This window comes from Pseudophryne corroboree, unplaced genomic scaffold, assembly GCF_028390025.1.
Source record: "Pseudophryne corroboree isolate aPseCor3 unplaced genomic scaffold, aPseCor3.hap2 scaffold_1555, whole genome shotgun sequence".
Taxonomy (NCBI): domain Eukaryota; kingdom Metazoa; phylum Chordata; class Amphibia; order Anura; family Myobatrachidae; genus Pseudophryne; species Pseudophryne corroboree.
The window spans coordinates 26,559-45,462 of NW_026968187.1; the positions used below are offsets into that span (position 1 = coordinate 26,559).

General features: G+C 49.5%; 23 non-coding genes and 2 pseudogenes across 23 annotated transcripts; 22 read left to right on the forward strand and 3 right to left on the reverse strand.

Annotated features, from left to right (window-relative positions):
* Positions 1-3,276: 3,276 nt before the first annotated feature.
* LOC135000574 (U5 spliceosomal RNA) lies at positions 3,277-3,389 on the reverse strand. The gene has a single exon (XR_010202424.1). It is a non-coding gene; the product is annotated as a U5 spliceosomal RNA (small nuclear RNA).
* Positions 3,390-3,675: 286 nt separating this feature from the next.
* On the reverse strand, positions 3,676-3,792 carry LOC135000576 (U5 spliceosomal RNA). Its single transcript, XR_010202425.1, has one exon. It is a non-coding gene; the product is annotated as a U5 spliceosomal RNA (small nuclear RNA).
* Positions 3,793-4,062: 270 nt separating this feature from the next.
* LOC135000566 (U5 spliceosomal RNA) lies at positions 4,063-4,178 on the reverse strand. The gene has a single exon (XR_010202416.1). It is a non-coding gene; the product is annotated as a U5 spliceosomal RNA (small nuclear RNA).
* Positions 4,179-4,322: 144 nt separating this feature from the next.
* On the forward strand, positions 4,323-4,486 carry LOC135000587 (U1 spliceosomal RNA). Its single transcript, XR_010202436.1, has one exon. It is a non-coding gene; the product is annotated as a U1 spliceosomal RNA (small nuclear RNA).
* Positions 4,487-4,638: 152 nt separating this feature from the next.
* On the forward strand, positions 4,639-4,801 carry LOC135000550 (U1 spliceosomal RNA). The gene has a single exon (XR_010202406.1). It is a non-coding gene; the product is annotated as a U1 spliceosomal RNA (small nuclear RNA).
* Positions 4,802-5,475: 674 nt separating this feature from the next.
* LOC135000616 (U1 spliceosomal RNA) lies at positions 5,476-5,639 on the forward strand. Its single transcript, XR_010202465.1, has one exon. It is a non-coding gene; the product is annotated as a U1 spliceosomal RNA (small nuclear RNA).
* Positions 5,640-5,791: 152 nt separating this feature from the next.
* On the forward strand, positions 5,792-5,954 carry LOC135000609 (U1 spliceosomal RNA). The gene has a single exon (XR_010202458.1). It is a non-coding gene; the product is annotated as a U1 spliceosomal RNA (small nuclear RNA).
* Positions 5,955-6,625: 671 nt separating this feature from the next.
* Positions 6,626-6,789, forward strand: LOC135000588 (U1 spliceosomal RNA). Its single transcript, XR_010202437.1, has one exon. It is a non-coding gene; the product is annotated as a U1 spliceosomal RNA (small nuclear RNA).
* A 152-nt stretch (positions 6,790-6,941) lies between these two features.
* Positions 6,942-7,104, forward strand: LOC135000547 (U1 spliceosomal RNA). The gene has a single exon (XR_010202404.1). It is a non-coding gene; the product is annotated as a U1 spliceosomal RNA (small nuclear RNA).
* Positions 7,105-7,778: 674 nt separating this feature from the next.
* On the forward strand, positions 7,779-7,942 carry LOC135000537 (U1 spliceosomal RNA). The gene has a single exon (XR_010202394.1). It is a non-coding gene; the product is annotated as a U1 spliceosomal RNA (small nuclear RNA).
* A 152-nt stretch (positions 7,943-8,094) lies between these two features.
* LOC135000610 (U1 spliceosomal RNA) lies at positions 8,095-8,257 on the forward strand. The gene has a single exon (XR_010202459.1). It is a non-coding gene; the product is annotated as a U1 spliceosomal RNA (small nuclear RNA).
* A 797-nt stretch (positions 8,258-9,054) lies between these two features.
* Positions 9,055-9,209, forward strand: LOC135000551 (U1 spliceosomal RNA; annotated as a pseudogene).
* A 152-nt stretch (positions 9,210-9,361) lies between these two features.
* LOC135000561 (U1 spliceosomal RNA) lies at positions 9,362-9,524 on the forward strand. Its single transcript, XR_010202412.1, has one exon. It is a non-coding gene; the product is annotated as a U1 spliceosomal RNA (small nuclear RNA).
* A 674-nt stretch (positions 9,525-10,198) lies between these two features.
* LOC135000554 (U1 spliceosomal RNA) lies at positions 10,199-10,377 on the forward strand (annotated as a pseudogene).
* A 972-nt stretch (positions 10,378-11,349) lies between these two features.
* On the forward strand, positions 11,350-11,513 carry LOC135000597 (U1 spliceosomal RNA). Its single transcript, XR_010202446.1, has one exon. It is a non-coding gene; the product is annotated as a U1 spliceosomal RNA (small nuclear RNA).
* A 152-nt stretch (positions 11,514-11,665) lies between these two features.
* On the forward strand, positions 11,666-11,828 carry LOC135000608 (U1 spliceosomal RNA). The gene has a single exon (XR_010202457.1). It is a non-coding gene; the product is annotated as a U1 spliceosomal RNA (small nuclear RNA).
* A 670-nt stretch (positions 11,829-12,498) lies between these two features.
* LOC135000544 (U1 spliceosomal RNA) lies at positions 12,499-12,663 on the forward strand. The gene has a single exon (XR_010202401.1). It is a non-coding gene; the product is annotated as a U1 spliceosomal RNA (small nuclear RNA).
* A 149-nt stretch (positions 12,664-12,812) lies between these two features.
* On the forward strand, positions 12,813-12,975 carry LOC135000617 (U1 spliceosomal RNA). The gene has a single exon (XR_010202466.1). It is a non-coding gene; the product is annotated as a U1 spliceosomal RNA (small nuclear RNA).
* A 674-nt stretch (positions 12,976-13,649) lies between these two features.
* Positions 13,650-13,813, forward strand: LOC135000601 (U1 spliceosomal RNA). The gene has a single exon (XR_010202450.1). It is a non-coding gene; the product is annotated as a U1 spliceosomal RNA (small nuclear RNA).
* A 152-nt stretch (positions 13,814-13,965) lies between these two features.
* On the forward strand, positions 13,966-14,128 carry LOC135000543 (U1 spliceosomal RNA). Its single transcript, XR_010202400.1, has one exon. It is a non-coding gene; the product is annotated as a U1 spliceosomal RNA (small nuclear RNA).
* Positions 14,129-14,799: 671 nt separating this feature from the next.
* Positions 14,800-14,963, forward strand: LOC135000591 (U1 spliceosomal RNA). Its single transcript, XR_010202440.1, has one exon. It is a non-coding gene; the product is annotated as a U1 spliceosomal RNA (small nuclear RNA).
* A 152-nt stretch (positions 14,964-15,115) lies between these two features.
* Positions 15,116-15,278, forward strand: LOC135000546 (U1 spliceosomal RNA). The gene has a single exon (XR_010202403.1). It is a non-coding gene; the product is annotated as a U1 spliceosomal RNA (small nuclear RNA).
* A 671-nt stretch (positions 15,279-15,949) lies between these two features.
* On the forward strand, positions 15,950-16,113 carry LOC135000605 (U1 spliceosomal RNA). The gene has a single exon (XR_010202454.1). It is a non-coding gene; the product is annotated as a U1 spliceosomal RNA (small nuclear RNA).
* Positions 16,114-16,265: 152 nt separating this feature from the next.
* Positions 16,266-16,428, forward strand: LOC135000559 (U1 spliceosomal RNA). Its single transcript, XR_010202410.1, has one exon. It is a non-coding gene; the product is annotated as a U1 spliceosomal RNA (small nuclear RNA).
* A 671-nt stretch (positions 16,429-17,099) lies between these two features.
* On the forward strand, positions 17,100-17,263 carry LOC135000583 (U1 spliceosomal RNA). The gene has a single exon (XR_010202432.1). It is a non-coding gene; the product is annotated as a U1 spliceosomal RNA (small nuclear RNA).
* The last annotated feature ends 1,641 nt before the right edge of the window (positions 17,264-18,904 follow it).

Consider the following 18,904-nt stretch of genomic DNA (forward strand, 5'->3'; position numbering starts at 1 on the left):
TGAATGTGATGTCATACAGCCGCTGTGACCACGCCCCCTGTGTCTACTCCGTTGCAGACCCCATTTTGAAGCCTTGCCCCCGCACCGCTCCATCCCTGACTTGGAAATGGAGTGTTGCTGACCCACCTATCCCCCCCCGCCCCGATTGACAGGCAGAGGCGATCGCATTCTCTGCGGGGTGCCGCAGAAAATGCAGGCACATGCGTATGCTCTTAGCAATTTTTGCAGTTGGATCGCTTATTGTGATTGCAATCCAACCTGAATCAGGCCCTATTACCTATCACAATGCGCTGCGGGCAGTACAAAATTGGGTTAATATAGGAGAAAAACCCCCAGACCTGTGCTCCTTAACTGTACCTGGTGGCTAGTGGAGCGGCTGCCCAGTAATCAGTGTCCACGCCAGTGCGCACACGGTCCACCCCCTACGGCCACGCTCCCCTTCATCAGCGGCCTCGTGATCCGGAAGGGTGGTGTGTGTGTGACTGACCTTAGGATGAAACCGGACCCTCCGCTGCAGTGACCCAGCAACCAGGGCACGGGAGTATACAGCGCCGCTGGGAGTGATGAAGCTGCAGTAAAGATGTCTATTAGACCTAGCCTGCTGCAGCCCTTGTAGATTCTCATAAAACAAGTTCTTCTTTTCTTGTCAAAATTTATAGCTAAGAATAGGCTGCCTGAGGCAGGCCCCTGTTAAGTGGCCTGCTACTGAAGGCACCAACTACAAACTGAGCTCCCTGTTCATGGAAGCGGGGTTATAGAGGAGAATGCACTGAGCATCTTGGGAACAGTCAAAAGCTTTGAGCCGGTTGGTGCCTCAGATCAAGATCCTACTCTACACCCCAATGTGAATCCTTGTGGAGTCCAGTGTACCCCACAGAAGAAATTAATGTGTCACACCCATTGGCAGCAACCTTAGAATAGCTGCTGACGGGCACAATTGAGAAAGGAAGGGGGGGGGGGGACATTTGAATCCAGCACATAAATGCAATTCAAATATGTAATTTGTACCTTCCTATTTTAAAATATAATGGATGAACCTCACCCTGTGAGAACAATCTTCATGATCAAGAGATCTCATATGCAAAATAAGTATGAGTTGGGATAGGGCTGGGGAGGGTGGCTGCTCGGGCAGCCCCTCCCCCGTCAAGTTAAGGAGATTCAACTGAGGAAGCACAAGGGAACTCTCGTCTGGGGACAACAACTGCAGGGAGACCACATCTTTTCAGATGAACATGGGAGGGCGGAAGGCTGCCTAATACTGAAGCACCATCAAATATCAAACCATATGCAACATCTAGTACAAGCCTTCCTGGGGGAAGGTCTGCAGCAGACGGATTTGCATACAGTGATGTTATTCAAGCAGTGGGCCAAAGTTGGCTGGAACCCTCATCTGCATATGAAAAGAGAAAAGGGGCGTGCAGGGCATGGCGGCCTTTTGCAGTGCTTGGATGACCCCTAGTTCTCATTAAACACCCCCACCCTCCTTTGGTGTGGGGCTCATGTTGGCCATGCCCCATCCCCTGAAGCATTCAAGCTGATTTCTTGCAGCAGCTGGGCACTGTAACAGCTCCAGAGCTGTTCTGTAAGGCAAGTAAAAGGGTGTGGGCCCTGCAGCACCACCTGTAGTTTGCATTGTGCGTTGGAAGGCACAAAGTAAGCAGACGGGAGGAGAAGTCAGGATAGTGCGCAAGGGCATCCTTTTCTCTTAGTCCGTAGAGGATGCTGGGGTCACATTAAGAACCATGGGGTATAGACGGGATCCGCAAGAGACATGGGCACTTTAAGACTATCAAAGGGTGTGAACTGGCTCCTCCCTCTATGCCCCTCCTCCAGACTCCAGTTATAGGAACTGTGCCCATGGAGACGGACATTTCGAGGAAAGGATTTATTGTTAAACTAAGGTGAGCATCTTACCAGCTCACACCTTAAGCATGCCGCAGAACGTGGCATTCAACAGAACACAAGCCAACGGCATGAATAATTGCAGCAAAAAGCTGACCAGAACCATAACACAACATGTGTATAACCACAAGTAATAACTGCAGACACAGTATGGACTGGGACGGGTGCCCAGCATCCTCTACAGACTAAGAGAAAAGGATTTACCGGTAGGTATTAAAATCCTATTTTCTCATACGACCTAGAGGATGCTGGGGTCACATTAAGAACCATGGGGTTATACCAAAGCTCTTGAACGGGTGGAAGAGTGCGTACGACTCTGCAGCACCGAATGACCCAACTTGAAGTTATCATCGGCCAAGGTATCAAACTTGTAAAACTTAGCAAAAGTGTTTACTAAATAGCTGCTCGGCAAAGTTGCAATGCCGAGACTCCCCGACCAGCTGCCCAGGATGAACCCACCTTTCTAGTAGAATGGGTCTTCACCTAATTCAGTAACGGCAATCCTGCCATGGAATGAGCATGCTGAATCTTACCACAGATCCAGCGCATAATGGTCTACATGGAAGCAGGACACCCAATCCTGTTGGGAGCATACAGGACAAACAGAGCCTCTGTTTTCCTAATCTGAACCGTTCTGGTGACATAAATTTTCAAAGTTCTGACCACAGCCAGAGACTTTGACTCAACGAAGGTGTCAGTGGCCAAAGGCACCATGTGGAAAGATGAACCACCTTCGGCAGAAATTGTTGACGTGTCCTCAATTCTGCTCTATCTTCATGAAAGATCAAATAAAGGCTCTTGTGATACTGCATGGTTTGTACTGTTTTCCATGTGCTCCCAGATCTTTCAAGCAAGTAGCATGGTCAAGAAAGTTCTGTTTGAAAAGAAACAAACATTTACTGTCATTGTTATGCAAATAAACTTACATTAAAGCTAACCAGAAAGCACACTCGTTCTGTCTTTAAACTGATAAAAGAAACCCCAATAATATGGGCATACCTCCCAACTTTGTCGGCTCGCAAAGAGGGACACACGCGCGGCGAAGTCGCACGCGCTCCCAAAAAGGGCGTGGCCTAAGTAAAAAGGGGCATGGCTTCGCGGGAGGACCCGCGATCGCGAGTCACGCCCCCGTTTTCGGCACTGAGGGGGCATGCCCAGCGCTCTGTGAGCCGCTGGCATGCCACCTCTCCCTCTGACTTCAGTGAATAGACGCTGTGCGCACAGCGACTATTCACCGCTGCTCTGCTAAGCAGGGCAGCGACAGACAGAGCCTCCCAACTGTGCTCCCCACCGCGGGACACTGCGGCCCGCAGGTGGGACAGCGGGACAGTCCCCAAAAAACGGCACTGTCCCGCGAAAATCGGGACAGTTGGGAGTTATGATATGGGGCATGCAAAAATTGAGATAAAACTCAGTTTTGCTCCTCTCCACGGAAATCTTTAGTAAAAGGCGAAAGATTTGTTCGTTCTGAAGAGAAACCAGAGCATGACCAAGATTCCACCTGTCGCCTGAGTGCCATGCCAGCAGTCCTCATTCAGCTCAAAGTGAGCACCCAATTTGAAAGAAAGAAAGCAGATTTCTCACCAGGCTTCCCCTTGCTATAAACATGGTTTGTACTCTTTTCCATGTGCTCCCAGATCTTTCAAGCAATTAGTATGGTCAAGAAAGTTCTGCTTGAAAAGAAACAGACATTTATTGTCATTGTTATGCAAATAAACTTACATTAAAGCTAACAAGAAAGCACACTCGTTCTGTCTTTAAACTGATAAAAGAAACCCCAATAATATGGGGCATGCAAAAATTGAGATAAAACTCAGTTTTGCTCCTCTCCACGGATAATCTTTAATAAAAGGCGAAAGATTTGTTCATTCTGAAGAGAAACCAGAGCATGACCAAGATTCCACCTGTCGCCTGAGTGCTGTGCCAGCAGTCCTCATTCAGATCAAAGTGAGCGCCCAATTTGAAAGAAAGCAGATTTCTCACCTGGCTTCTCCTTGCTATAAGCATGGTTTGTACTGTATTCCATGTGCTCCCAGATCTTTAAAGCAAGTAGCATGGTCAAGAAAGTTCTGTTTGAACATAAATAAACATTTACTGTCATTTCTATGCAAATGAGCTTACATTAAAGCACACTCATTCTATCTTTAAACCGGTAAAAGAAACCCCAAAAAGATGGGGCATGCAAAAATTGAGATAAAACTCGGTTTTGCTCCTCTCCACGGAAATCTTTAGTAAGAGGCGAAAGATTTGTTCGTTCTGAAGAGAAACCAGAGCATGACCAAGATTTTTATCTGAAAATATGTGTTCTCCCTGCAGTTGTTGTCCCCAGATGAGAGTTCCCTTGTGCTGCCTCAGCTGAATCTCCTTTACTTGACAGAGATGTGCCTGAGCAGCGGCCCTCCCCAGCCCTATCCCAAATCATACTTATTTTGCATAGGCGATACCATGGTCATGAAGATTGTTCTCCCAGGGTGAGGTTCATTCATTGCATTCTGGGTATGCTGACCCCTGTGATTTCCCCAAATGTGGGAAACTCGACTGCATTATTTGTGGTAGTGGGGGACTGTGTTTGTGCTTTCCTCTAGTCAGCTCTGGTAAAAGTCAGATTTATTTGTCTCAGATCTTCCTCTAGCCTTGTTCTTCTTTCGAGAGTTCCCTTGTGCTGCCTAAGTTGGATCTCTTTCACTTGACAGGGGGGTGCCCGAGTAGCGACCCTCCCCAGCTCTAGCCCAACTCCTACTTACCTGCCAGGTGAGATACTATGATCATGAAGGTGCTTCTCCCAGGGCAAGGCTCACCCATTGCACTCTGGGTGTGGTGCCCCTGCGATTTCCCCAAATGTGGGAAGCTTGACTGCATAATTTGTGTTTCCCCTGGTCGGCTCTCGTATAATTCAGATCTCTTTGTCTCAGGTCTCTCTCCAGCCTAGTTTGCTGTCTGTTTCCACTTCTTTTTTCATGAGCCCCTCCCTTTTATACCCTTGTGCACTATCCTGACTTCTCCTCTTGTCTGCTTATTTTGTGCCTTCCAATGCACAATGCAAACTACAGGTAGTGCTGCAGGGCCCACACCCTTTTACTTGCCGTACAGAGCAGCTCTGGAGCTGTTACAGTGCCCAGCTGCTGCAAGAAATCAGCTTGAATGCTTCAGGGGCTGGGGCATAGCCAACATGAGCCCCACACCGAAGGAGGGTGGAGGTGTTTAATGCGAACTAGGGGTCATCCAAGCGCCGCAAAAGGCCGCTATGCCCTGCACGCCCCTTTTCTCTTTTCATATGCAGACGAGGGTTGAAGCCAACTTTGACCCACTGCTTGGATGACATCACCGTATGCAAATCCATCTGCTGCAGGCCTTCCCCCAGGAATGCTTGCACTAGTTGTTGCATTTGGTTTGTTGTTTGGGGGTGCTTCATTATTAGGCAGCCTTCTGCCCTCCCATGTTCATCTGAAAATATGTGTTCTCCCTGCAGTTGTTGTCCCCAGATGAGAGTTCCCTTGTGCTGCCTCAGTTGAATCTCCTTTACTTGACAGAGATGTGCCTGAGCAGCGGCCCTCCCCAGCCCTATCCCAAATCATACTTATTTTGCATAGGAGATACCATGGTCATGAAGATTGTTCTCCCAGGGTGAGGTTCATTCATTGCATTCTGGGTATGCTGACCCCTGTGATTTCCCCAAATGTGGGAAACTCGACTGCATTATTTGTGGTAGTGGGGGACTGTGTTTGTGCTTTCCTCTGGTCAGCTCTGGTAAAAGTCAGATTTATTTGTCTCAGATCTTCCTCTAGCCTTGTTCTTCTTTCGAGAGTTCCCTTGTGCTGCCTCAGTTGAATCTCCTTCACTTGACAGGGGGGTACCCGAGCAGCGACCCTCCCCAGCTCTAGCCCAACTTCTACTTACCTGGCAGGTGAGATACTATGATCATGTAGGTGCTTCTCCCAGGGCAAGGCTCACCCATTGCACTCTGGGTGTGCTGCTCCTGCGATTTCCCCAAATGTGGTAAACTTGACTGCATAATTTGTGTTTCCCCTGGTCGGCTCTCGTATAATTCAGATCTCTTTGTCTCAGGTCTCTCTCCAGCCTAGTTTGCTGTCTGTTTCAACTTCTCTTTTCTTGAGCCGCTCCCTTCTATGCCCTTGCGCACTATCCTGACTTCTCCCGTCTGCTTACTTTGTGCCTTCCAATGCACAATGCAAACTACATTTAGTGCTGCAGGGCCCACACCCTTTTACTTGCCGTTTAGAGCAGCTCTGGAGCTGTTACAGTGCCCAGCTGCTGCAAGAAATCACCTTGAATGCTTCAGGGGCTGGGGCATAGCCAACATGAGCCCCACACCGAAGGAGGGTGGAGGTGTTTAATGCGAACTAGGGGTCATCCAAGCGCCGCAAAAGGCCGCCATGCCCTGCACGCCCCTTTTCTCTTTTCATATGCAGACGAGGGTTGAAGCCAACTTTGACCCACTGCTTGGATGACATCACTATATGCAAATCCATCTGCTGCAGGCCTTCCCCCAGGAATGCTTGTACTAGTTGTTGCATTTGGTTTGTTGTTTGGGGGTGCTTCAGTATTAGGCAGCCTTCTGCCCTCCCATGTTTATCTGAAAATATGTGTTCTCCCTGCAGTTGTTGTCCCCAGATGAGAGTTCCCTTGTGCTGCCTCAGTTGAATCTCCTTTACTTGACAGAGATGTGCCTGAGCAGCGGCCCTCCCCAACCCTATCCCAAATCATACTTATTTTGCATAGGCGATACCATGGTCATGAAGATTGTTCTCCCAGGGTGAGGTTCATTCATTGCATTCTGGGTATGCTGACCCCTGTGATTTCCCCAAATGTGGGAAACTCGACTGCATTATTTGTGGTAGTGGGGGACTGTGTTTGTGCTTTCCTCTGGACAGCTCTGGTAAAAGTCAGATTTATTTGTCTCAGATCTTCCTCTAGCCTTGTTCTTCTTTCGAGAGTTCCCTTGTGCTGCCTAAGTTGGATCTCTTTCACTTGACAGGGGGGTGCCCGAGTAGCGACCCTCCCCAGCTCTAGCCCAACTCCTACTTACCTGCCAGGTGAGATACTATGATCATGAAGGTGCTTCTCCCAGGGCAAGGCTCACCCATTGCACTCTGGGTGTGGTGCCCCTGCGATTTCCCCAAATGTGGGAAGCTTGACTGCATAATTTGTGTTTCCCCTGGTCGGCTCTCGTATATTTCAGATCTCTTTGTCTCAGGTCTCTCTCCAGCCTAGTTTGCTGTCTGTTTCCACTTCTTTTTTCATGAGCCCCTCCCTTTTATACCCTTGTGCACTATCCTGACTTCTCCTCTTGTCTGCTTATTTTGTGCCTTCCAATGCACAATGCAAACTACAGGTAGTGCTGCAGGGCCCACACCCTTTTACTTGCCGTACAGAGCAGCTCTGGAGCTGTTACAGTGCCCAGCTGCTGCAAGAAATCAGCTTGAATGCTTCAGGGGCTGGGGCATAGCCAACATGAGCCCCACACCGAAGGAGGGTGGAGGTGTTTAATGCGAACTAGGGGTCATCCAAGCGCCGCAAAAGGCCGCTATGCCCTGCACGCCCCTTTTCTCTTTTCATATGCAGACGAGGGTTGAAGCCAACTTTGACCCACTGCTTGGATGACATCACCGTATGCAAATCCATCTGCTGCAGGCCTTCCCCCAGGAATGCTTGCACTAGTTGTTGCATTTGGTTTGTTGTTTGGGGGTGCTTCATTATTAGGCAGCCTTCTGCCCTCCCATGTTCATCTGAAAATATGTGTTCTCCCTGCAGTTGTTGTCCCCAGATGAGAGTTCCCTTGTGCTGCCTCAGTTGAATCTCCTTTACTTGACAGAGATGTGCCTGAGCAGCGGCCCTCCCCAGCCCTATCCCAAATCATACTTATTTTGCATAGGAGATACCATGGTCATGAAGATTGTTCTCCCAGGGTGAGGTTCATTCATTGCATTCTGGGTATGCTGACCCCTGTGATTTCCCCAAATGTGGGAAACTCGACTGCATTATTTGTGGTAGTGGGGGACTGTGTTTGTGCTTTCCTCTGGTCAGCTCTGGTAAAAGTCAGATTTATTTGTCTCAGATCTTCCTCTAGCCTTGTTCTTCTTTCGAGAGTTCCCTTGTGCTGCCTCAGTTGAATCTCCTTCACTTGACAGGGGGGTACCCGAGCAGCGACCCTCCCCAGCTCTAGCCCAACTTCTACTTACCTGGCAGGTGAGATACTATGATCATGTAGGTGCTTCTCCCAGGGCAAGGCTCACCCATTGCACTCTGGGTGTGCTGCTCCTGCGATTTCCCCAAATGTGGTAAACTTGACTGCATAATTTGTGTTTCCCCTGGTCGGCTCTCGTATAATTCAGATCTCTTTGTCTCAGGTCTCTTTCCAGCCTAGTTTGCTGTCTGTTTCAACTTCTCTTTTCTTGAGCCGCTCCCTTCTATGCCCTTGCGCACTATCCTGACTTCTCCCGTCTGCTTACTTTGTGCCTTCCAATGCACAATGCAAACTACAGGTAGTGCTGCAGGGCCCACACCCTTTTACTTGCCGTTCAGAGCAGCTCTGGAGCTGTTACAGTGCCCAGCTGCTGCAAGAAATCACCTTGAATGCTTCAGGGGCTGGGGCATAGCCAACATGAGCCCCACACCGAAGGAGGGTGGAGGTGTTTAATGCGAACTAGGGGTCATCCAAGCGCCGCAAAAGGCCGCCATGCCCTGCACGCCCCTTTTCTCTTTTCATATGCAGACGAGGGTTGAAGCCAACTTTGACCCACTGCTTGGATGACATCACTATATGCAAATCCATCTGCTGCAGGCCTTCCCCCAGGAATGCTTGTACTAGTTGTTGCATTTGGTTTGTTGTTTGGGGGTGCTTCAGTATTAGGCAGCCTTCTGCCCTCCCATGTTTATCTGAAAATATGTGTTCTCCCTGCAGTTGTTGTCCCCAGATGAGAGTTCCCTTGTGCTGCCTCAGTTGAATCTCCTTCACTTGACAGAGATGTGCCTGAGCAGCGGCCCTCCCCAACCCTATCCCAAATCATACTTATTTTGCATAGGCGTATCGCCTATGCAAAATAAGTATGATTTGGGATAGGGTTGGGGAGGGCCGCTGCTCAGGCACATCTCTGTCAAGTAAAGGAGATTCAACTGAGGCAGCACAAGGGAACTCTCATCTGGGGACATGGTCATGAAGATTGTTCTCCCAGGGTGAGGTTCATTCATTGCATTCTGGGTATGCTGACCCCTGTGATTTCCCCAAATGTGGGAAACTCGACTGCATTATTTGTGGTAGTGGGGGACTGTGTTTGTGCTTTCCTCTGGACAGCTCTGGTAAAAGTCAGATTTCTTTGTCTCAGATCTTCCTCTAGCCTTGTTCTTCTTTCGAGAGTTCCCTTGTGCTGCCTCAGTTGGATCTCTTTAACTTGACAGGGGGGTGCCCGAGCAGCGACCCTCCCCAGCTCTAGCCCAACTCCTACTTACTTGCCAGGTGAGATACTATGATCATGAAGGATCTTCTCCCAGGGCAAGGCTCACCCATTGCACTCTGGGTGTGGTGCCCCTGCGATTTCCCCAAATGTGGGAAGCTTGACTGCATAATTTGTGTTTCCCCTGGTCGGCTCTCGTATAATTCAGATCTCTTTGTCTCAGGTCTCTCTCCAGCCTAGTTTGCTGTCTGTTTCCACTTCTTTTTTCATGAGCCCCTCCCTTTTATACCCTTGTGCACTATCCTGACTTCTCCTCCTGTCTGCTTACTTTGTGCCTTCCAATGCACAATGCAAACTACAGGTAGTGCTGTAGGGCCCACACCCTTTTACTTGCCGTACAGAGCAGCTCTGGAGCTGTTACAGTGCCCAGCTACTGCAAGAAATCAGCTTGAATGCTTCAGGGGCTGGGGCACAGCCAACATGAGCCCCACACCGAAGGAGGGTGGAGGTGTTTAATGTGAACTAGGGGTCATCCAAGCACCGCAAAAGGCCGCCATGCCCTGCACGCCCCTTTTCTCTTTTCATATGCAGACGAGGGTTGAAGCCAACTTTGACCCACTGCTTGGATGACATCACCGTATGCAAATCCATCTGCTGCAGGCCTTCCCCCAGGAATGCTTGCACTAGTTGTTGCATTTGGTTTGTTGTTTGGGGGTGCTTCAGTATTAGGCAGCCTTCTGCCCTCCCATGTTCATCTGAAAATATGTGTTCTCCCTGCAGTTGTTGTCCCCAGATGAGAGTTCCCTTGTGCTGCCTCAGTTGAATCTCCTTTACTTGACAGAGATGTGCCTGAGCAGCGGCCCTCCCCAGCCCTATCCCAAATCATACTTATTTTGCATGGTCATGAAGATTGACTTATTTTGCATGGTCATGAAGATTGTTCTCCCAGGGTGAGGTTCATTCATTGCATTCTGGGTATGCTGACCCCTGTGATTTCCCCAAATGTGGGAAACTCGACTGCATTATTTGTGGTAGTGGGGGACTGTGTTTGTGCTTTCCTCTGGTCAGCTCTGGTAAAAGTCAGATTTATTTGTCTCAGATCTTCCTCTAGCCTTGTTCTTCTTTCGAGAGTTTCCTTGTGCTGCCTCAGTTGGATCTCTTTCACTTGACAGGGGGGTGCCCGAGCAGCGACCCTCCCCAGCTCTAGCCCAACTCCTACTTACCTGCCAGGTGAGATACTATGATCATGAAGGTGCTTCTCCCAGGGCAAGGCTCACCCATTGCACTCTGATTTCCCCAAATGTGGGAAGCTTGACTGCATAATTTGTGTTTCCCCTGGTCGGCTCTCGTATAATTCAGATCTCTTTGTCTCAGGTCTCTCTCCAGCCTAGTTTGCTGTCTGTTTCCACTTCTTTTTTCATGAGCCCCTCCCTTTTATACCCTTGTGCACTATCCTGACTTCTCCTCCTGTCTGCTTACTTTGTGCCTTCCAATGCACAATGCAAACTACAGGTAGTGCTGCAGGGCCCACACCCTTTTACTTGCCGTACAGAGCAGCTCTGGAGCTGTTACAGTGCCCAGCTGCTGCAAGAAATCAGCTTGAATGCTTCAGGGGCTGGGGCATAGCCAACATGAGCCCCACACCGAAGGAGGGTGGAGGTGTTTAATGCGAACTAGGGGTCATCCAAGCGCCGCAAAAGGCCGCCATGCCCTGCACGCCCCTTTTCTCTTTTCATATGCAGACGAGGGTTGAAGCCAACTTTGACCCACTGCTTGGATGACATCACCGTATGCAAATCCATCTGCTGCAGGCCTTCCCCCAGGAATGCTTGCACTAGTTGATGCATTTGGTTTGTTGTTTGGGGGTGCTTCAGTATTAGGCAGCCTTCTGCCCTCCCATGTTCATCTGAAAATATGTGTTCTCCCTGCAGTTGTTGTCCCCAGATGAGAGTTCCCTTGTGCTGCCTCAGTTGAATCTCCTTTACTTGACAGAGATGTGCCTGAGCAGCGGCCCTCCCCAGCCCTATCCCAAATCATACTTATTTTGCATAGGAGATACCATGGTCATGAAGATTGTTCTCCCACGGTGAGGTTCATTCATTGCATTCTGGGTATGCTGACCCCTGTGATTTCCCCAAATGTGGGAAACTCGACTGCTTTATTTGTGGTAGTGGGGGACTGTGTTTGTGCTTTCCTCTGGTCAGCTCTGGTAAAAGTCAGATTTCTTTGTCTCAGATCTTCCTTTAGCCTTGTTCTTCTTTCGAGAGTTCCCTTGTGCTGCCTCAGTTGGATCTCCTTCACTTGACAGGGGGGTACCCGAGCAGCGACCCTCCCCAGCTCTAGCCCAACTTCTACTTACCTGGCAGGTGAGATACTATGATCATGTAGGTGCTTCTCCCAGGGCAAGGCTCACCCATTGCACTCTGGGTGTGCTGCTCCTGCGATTTCCCCAAATGTGGGAAACTTGACTGCATAATTTGTGTTTCCCCTGGTCGGCTCTCGTATAATTCAGATCTCTTTGTCTCAGGTCTCTCTCCAGCCTAGTTTGCTGTCTGTTTCAACTTCTCTTTTCTTGAGCCGCTCCCTTCTATGCCCTTGCGCACTATCCTGACTTCTCCCGTCTGCTTACTTTGTGCCTTCCAATGCACAATGCAAACTACAGGTAGTGCTGCAGGGCCCACACCCTTTTACTTGCCGTTCAGAGCTGCTCTGGAGCTGTTACAGTGCCCAGCTGCTGCAATAAATCAGCTTGAATGCTTCAGGGGATGGGGCATGGCCAACATGAGCCCCACACCAAAGGAGGGTGGGGTGTTTAATGCGAACTAGGGGTCATCCAAGTACCGCAAAAGGCCGCCATGCCCTGCACGCCCCTTTTCTCTTTTCATATGCAGATGAGGGTTGAAGCCAACTTTGACCCACTGCTTGGATGACATCACCGTATGCAAATCCGTCTTCTGCAGAACTTCCCCCAGGAATGCTTGCACTAGTTGTTGCATTTGGTTTGTTGTTTGGGGGTGCTTCAGTATTAGGCAGCCTTCTGCCCTCCCATGTTCATCTGAAAATATGTGTTCTCCCTGCAGTTGTTGTCCCCAGATGAGAGTTCCCTTGTGCTGCCTCAGTTGAATCTCCTTTACTTGACAGAGATGTGCATGAGCAGCGGCCCTCCCCAGCCCTATCCCAAATCATACTTATTTTGCATAGGAGATACCATGGTCATGAAGATTACTCTCCCAGGGTGAGGTTCATTCATTGCATTCTGGGTATGCTGACCCCTGTGATTTCCCCAAATGTGGGAAACGTGACTGCTTTATTTGTTGGCAGTGGGGGACTGTGTTTGTGTTTTCCTCTGATCTCTGGTAAAAGTCAGATTTCTTTGTTTCAGATCTTCCTCTAGCCTTGTTCTTCTTTCGAGAGTTTCCTTGTGCTGCCTCAGTTGGATCTCCTTCACTTGACAGGGGGGTGCCCGAGCAGCGACCCTCCCCAGCTCTAGCCCAACTCCTACTTACCTGCCAGGTGAGATACTATGATCATGAAGGTGCTTCTCCCAGGGCAAGGCTCACCCATTGCACTCTGGGTGTGCTGCCCCTGCGATTTCCCCAAATGTGGGAAACTTGACTGCATAATTTGTGTTTCCCCTGGTCAGGTCTCGTATAATTCAGATCTCTTTGTCTCAGGTCTCTCTCCTGCATAGTTTGCTGTCTGTTTCCACTTCTCTTTTCTTGAGCCGCTCCCTTCTATGCCCTTGCGCACTATCCTGACTTCTCCTCCTTTCTGCTTACTTTGTGCCTTCCAACGCACAATGCGAACTACAGGTAGTGCTGCAGGGCCCACACCCTTTTACTTGCCTTACAGAGCAGCTCTGGAGCTGTTACAGTGCCCAGCTGCTGCAAGAAATCAGCTTGAATGCTTCAGGGGCTGGGGCATAGCCAACATGAGCCCCACACCGAAGGAGGGTGGAGGTGTTTAATGCAAACTAGGGGTCAGCCAAGTGCTGCAAAAGGCCACCATGCCCTGCACGCCCCTTTTCTCTTTTCATATGCAGACGAGGGTTGAAGCCAACTTTGACCCACTGCTTGGATGACATCACCATATGCAAATCTATCTGCTGCAGGCCTTCCCCCAGGAATGCTTGCACTAGTTGTTGCATTTGGTTTGTTGTTTGGGGGTGCTTCAGTATTAGGCAGCCTTCTGCCCTCCCATGTTCATCTGAAAATATGTGTTCTCCCTGCAGTTGTTGTCCCCAGATGAGAGTTCCCTTGTGCTGCCTCAGTTGAATCTCCTTTACTTGACAGAGATGTGCCTGAGCAGCGGCCCTCCGCAGCCATATCCCAAATCATACTTATTTTGCATAGGAGATACCATTGTTATGAAGATTGTTCTCCCAGGGTGCGGTTCATTCATTGCACTCTGGGTATGCTGAACCCTGTGATTTCCCCAAATGTGGGAAACTCGACTGCATTATTTGTGGTAGTGGTGGACTGTGTTTGTGCTTTCCTCTGGTCAGCTCTGGTAAAAGTCAGATTTCTTTGTCTCAGATCTTCCTCTAGCCTTGTTCTTCTTTCGAGAGTTCCTTTGTGCTGCCTCAGTTGGATCTCCTTCACTTGACAGGGGGGTGCCCGAGCAGCGACCCTCCCCAGCTCTAGCCCAACTCCTACTTACCTGCCAGGTGAGATACTATGATCATGAAGGTGCTTCTCCAAGGGCAAGGCTCACCCATTGCACTCTGGGTGTGCTGCTCCTGCGATTTCCCCAAATGTGGGAAACTTGACTGCATAATTTGTGTTTCCCCTGGTCAGGTCTCGTATAATTCAGATATCTTTGTCTCAGGTCTCTCTCCAGCCTAGTTTGCTGTCTGTTTCCACTTCTCTTTTCTTGAGCCGCTCCCTTCTATGCCCTTGCGCACTATCCTGACTTCTCCTTTCTGCTTACTTTGTGCCTTCCAACGCACAATGCGAACTACAGGTAGTGCTGCAGGGCCCACGCCCTTTTACTTGCCTTACAGAGCAGCTCTGGAGCTGTTACAGTGCCCAGCTGCTGCAAGAAATCAGCTTGAATGCTTCAGGGGCTGGGGCATAGCCAACATGAGCCCCACACCGAAGGAGGGTGGAGGTGTTTAATGCAAACTAGGGGTCAGCCAAGTGCCGCAAAAGGCCACCATGCCCTGCACGCCCCTTTTCTCTTTTCATATGCAGACGAGGGTTGAAGCCAACTTTGACCCACTGCTTGGATGACATCACCATATGCAAATCTATCTGCTGCAGGCCTTCCCCCAGGAATGCTTGCACTAGTTGTTGCATTTGGTTTGTTGTTTGGGGGTGCTTCAGTATTAGGCAGCCTTCTGCTCTCCCATGTTCATCTGAAAATATGTGTTCTCCCTGCAGTTGTTGTCCCCAGATGAGAGTTCCCTTGTGCTGCCTCAGTTGAATCTCCTTTACTTGACAGAGATGTGCCTGAGCAGCGGCCCTCCCCAGCCCTATCCCAAATCATACTTATTTTGCATAGGAGATACCATGGTCATAAAGATTGTTCTCCCTGGGTGAGGTTCATTCATTGCATTCTGGGTATGCTGACCCCTGTGATTTCCCCAAATGTGGGAAACTCAACTGCATTATTTGTGGTAGTGGGGGACTGTGTTTGTGTTTTCCTCTGGTCAGCTCTGGTAAAAGTCAGATTTCTTTGTCTCAGATCTTCCTCTAGCCTTGTTCTTCTTTCGAGAGTTCCATTGTGCTGCCTCAGTTTGATCTCCTTCACTTGACAGGGGGGTACCCGAGCAGCGACCCTCCCCAGCTCTAGCCCAACTCCTACATACCTGCCAGGTGAGATACTATGATCATGAAGGTGCTTCTCCCAGGGCAAGGCTCACCCATTGCACTCTGGGTGTGCTGCTCCTGTGATTTCCCCAAATGTGGGAAACTTGACTGCATAATTTGTGTTTCCCCTGGTCGGCTCTCGTATAATTCAGATCTCTTTGTCTCAGGTCTCTCTCCAGCCTAGTTTGCTGTCTGTTTCCACTTCTCTTTTCTTGAGCCGCTGCCTTCTATGCCCTTGTGCACTCTCCTGACTTCACCTGTCTGCTTACTTTGTGCCTTCCAACGCACAATGCAAACTACAGGTAGTGCTGTAGGGCCAACACCCTTTTACTTGCCTTACAGAGCAGCTCTGGAGCTGTTACAGTGCCCAGCTGCTGCAAGAAATCAGCTTGAATGCTTCAGGGGCTGGGGCATAGCCAACATGAGCCCCACACCGACGGAGGGTGGAGGTGTTTAATGCTAACTAAGGGTCATCCAAGCGCCGCAAAAGGCCGCCATGCCCTGCATACCCCTTTTCTCTTTTCATATGCAGATGAGGGTTCCAGCCAACTTTGGCCCACTGCTTGGATGACATCACCGTATGCAAATCCGTCTTCTGCAGACCTTTTCCCAGGAATGCTTGTACTAGTTGTTGCATTTGGTTTGTTGTTTGGGGGTGCTTCAGTATTAGGCAGCCTTCTGCTCTCCCATGTTCATCTGAAAATATGTGTTCTCCCTGCAGTTGTTGTCCCCAGATGAGAGTTCCCTTGTGCTGCCTCAGTTGAATCTCCTTTACTTGACAGAGATGTGCCTGAGCAGCGGCCCTCCCCAGCCCTATCCCAAATCATACTTATTTTGCATAGGAGATACAATTGTCATGAAGATTGTTCTCCCAGGGTGAAGTTCATTCATTGCATTCTGGGTATGCTGACCCCTGTGATTTCCCCAAATGTGGGAAACTCGACTGCATTATTTGTGGTAGTGGGGGACTGTGTTTGTGCTTTCCTCTGGTCAGCTCTGGTAAAAGTCAGATTTCTTTGTCTCAGATCTTCCTCTAGCCTTGTTCTTTTTTCGAGAGTTTCCTTGTGCTGCCTCAGTTGGATCTCGTTCACTTGACAGGGGGGTGCCCGAACAGCGACCCTCCCCAGCTCTAGCCCAACTCCTACTTACCTGCCAGGTGAGATACTATGATCAGGAAGGTGCTTCTCCCAGGGCAAGGCTCACCCAATGCACTCTGGGTGTGCTGCTCCTACGATTTCCCCAAATGTGGGACACTTGATTACATAATTTGTGTTTCCTCTGGTCGGCTCTCGTATAATTCAGATCTCTTTGTCTCAGGTCTCTCTCCAGCCTAGTTTGCTGTCTGTTTCCACTTCTCTTTTCTTGAGCCGCTCCCTTCTATGCCCTTGTGCACTATCCTGACTTCTCCCGTCTGCTTACTTTGTGCCTTCCAACGCACAATGCAAACTACAGGTAGTGCTGCAGGGCCCACACCCTTTTACTTGCTTTACAGAGCAGCTCTGGAGCTGTTACAGTGCCCAGCTGCTGCAAGAAATCAGCTTGAATGCTTCAGGGGCTGGGGCATAGCCAACATGAGCCCCACACCGAAGGAAGGTGGAGGTGTTTAATGCGAACTAGGGGTCATCCAAGCGCCGCAAAAGGCCGCCATGCCCTGCACACCCCTTTTTTATTTTCATATGCAGACGAGGGTTGAAGCCAACTTTGACCCACTGCTTGGATGACATCACCATATGCAAATCCATCTGCTGCAGGCCTTCCCCCAGGAATGCTTGCACTAGTAGTTGCATTTGATTTGTTGTTTGGGGGTGCTTCAGTATTAGGCAGCCTTCTGCCCTCCCATGTTCATCTGAAAATATGTGTTCTCCCTGCAGTTGTTGTCCCCAGATGAGAGTTCCCTTGTGTTGCCTCAGTTGAATCTCCTTTACTTGACAGAGATGTGCCTGAGCAGCGGCCCTCCCCAGCCCTATCCCAAATCATACTTATTTTGCATAGGAGATACCATGGTCATGAAGATTGTTCTCCCAGGGTGAGGTTCATTCATTGCACTCTGGGTATGCTGACCCCTGTGATTTCCCCAAATGTGGGAAACTCGACTGCATTATTTGTGGTAGTGGGGGACTGCGTTTGTGCTTTCCTCTGGTCAGCTCTGGTAAAAGTCAGATTTCTTTGTCTCAGATCTTCCTCTAGCCTTGTTCTTCTTTCGAGAGTTCCCTTGTGCTGCCTCAGTTGGATCTCCTTCACTTGACAGGGGGTGCCCGAGCAGCAATCCTCCACAGCTCTAGCCCAACTCCTACTTACCTGCCAGGTGAGATACTATGATCTTCACTGTTAGGGCAATCAGGATGTGGAATTCCCTGCCAGGGAAGGTGGTAATGGCGGACTCTGTAATTGGATTTAAAAAAGGAATGGATACATTTCTGAATGAAAAAGCTATCCAAGGTTATAATACTTAAAATATCAACATGGTTAATCCGGGGGTAACATGAGTTATAGTAGCTAACTAGTCATAAAACATTATTCAGCAAGTATGTAGAATCATCACAACTTAAAACAGGTTGAACACGATGGGCAATTTGCCTCTATTCAACCTCAAAAACTATGTTACTATATGTTACTATATTACTATGTTACTGTAGTATACAGAACACCACAATGTAATGAGCAGTGATAGTGAGCACTGATGAGGATACTAGAACTGACACTGAGCAGCAAGATGCAGCACTGGACTATTAGTAATGTACTGTAGTATGCTGAGCACCACAATGCAGCACAAGACAATGAGCAGTGATACTGAGCACTGATGAGGATACTACTGAGAACTGACACTGAGCAGGAGAGACACACTACTAGTATTACTGAGCAGCAATAAGTAACCACTGATACTGAGCACTGATATTGAGATTTCCACTGAGAGAACATAGCCACGTCCTCTCCGCTCTCTCTTCAATGCACGAGTAAAAATGGCGGCAACGCGCAGCTCTTTATATGGAATCCGAATCTCGCGAGAATCCGACAGCGGGATGATGACATTTTCCCTTGTTCAGGTTTTCCGAGTCAGGCGGGAACAACCGAGCCTGCCTCGGACCAGTGTAAACCACGTGGAGTTCGTCGGGAATTCGGTTCTCGGAGAACCGAACCCGCTCCTCTCTACCTTATACCCATCAATTTTTTTATTTTCAATCTAAGCCCCTGCAGTTTTCTGTAAGCATCTGCTTCGCTATGATGATCAACAAGTCACAAGGGCAAACACTCAGGGCTTGAGGCGTAGATCTTAGGACCAGCTGCTACAAGCATGGCAGAGGTGTCACTATCACTGGTGACACCCAGAGAGGTGGCGAGGGAGATTGTAATGCAGGGCGCGCAGATAAGCAGTGCAATGGTAAAAAGGAGGCATGGTTTCATAGGTAGGGGCGTGGCCTGGTGGCCTGAATCTACATTTTGTTGCTCCGGGTGTCCCGGGGGTTGGGGGCTGCACCCGGGGACTAGTGTGTGTGCGGTGCTGGCTCCTGCACAGTGACAGGGCATGGCCACCCAGCATGACGCCTCCATTCTTGACCATGCTGTAATTGCAGTCGCACTGCAGTTCAGCGTAATCATAAAAAATGGTGTAGCCTCCTGCTGGTGCAGACTGTATGTGCGCGCAGGAAGCCGCCACCATTTTTGTGATCACAGCGGCTGAATGTGATGTCATACAGCCGCTGTGACCACGCCCCCTGTGTCTCCTCCGTTGCAGACCCCATTTTGAAGCCTTGCCCCCGCACCGCTCCATCCCTGACTTGG